The 741-nt window shown below is 42.4% G+C and overlaps 1 protein-coding gene across 1 annotated transcript in view; it reads right to left on the reverse strand.

The window, feature by feature from the left end:
- The window catches only part of ces3 (carboxylesterase 3), a 7,943-nt gene that overhangs the window by 6,620 nt on the left and 582 nt on the right, over positions 1-741 (reverse strand). The window lies entirely within an intron of this gene.

Genomic DNA, 741 nt, shown 5'->3' on the forward strand with positions numbered 1-741 from the left:
CACACACACATGCACACACACGCACACACAACCACGCACACCCACACACATGCACACACACACACACACACATGCACACACACACACACTGAGGGGTTTCTTCCAGGACAAAGGCCCGGTTGTTTACAGGTGATCCATAAGCTCAGTTCTGGGCGTCTGACGGCGTTCGCCGCTCGGGTTGGTTGTTGCTGAGTCATGCTTTCCTGAGAGTCCGGAGGATTTGGACAGCTGGAGGAATCTCTTGTGTTTGAGCATCATTCAGAGGAACAGAGTCAGTGTGACGCAGATATTTGATTCAATCAGTCCCAACAGAAGGAGGACGGGTTGTTGGATTACAGGAATGGTTTAAATCACATTTATCTGACAGATTCCAGTTTGTTCATGTTAATAATAAATCTTCAAACACCAGAGTTAGTCACAGAGTCATTAGTCATGGACCGATACTCTTTACTTTATTTATGCTTCCATTAGGTAAAGTTATTAAACAGCATGAGATAAATGGATGAAAGTTATATTTATCCATAAAACCTGATGAATCCAATCAGTTCTTAGATTACAAACATGTCTTAAAGACATAAAAACCTGGACGACTCTTAACTTTCAGCTTTTAAACTCAGACAGACAGGTTGTGGTTTTTGGACCTGATCATCTTAGGAACAAACTCTGCAGCCTTTCTCTTCCTCTGGATGGCATTCATTTGTTCTCCAGTTCTAAAGTAAAGAACCTCGGTGTTATTTAGGA

Source organism: Kryptolebias marmoratus, linkage group LG11 (genome assembly GCF_001649575.2).
Source record: "Kryptolebias marmoratus isolate JLee-2015 linkage group LG11, ASM164957v2, whole genome shotgun sequence".
Lineage (NCBI taxonomy): Eukaryota > Metazoa > Chordata > Actinopteri > Cyprinodontiformes > Rivulidae > Kryptolebias > Kryptolebias marmoratus.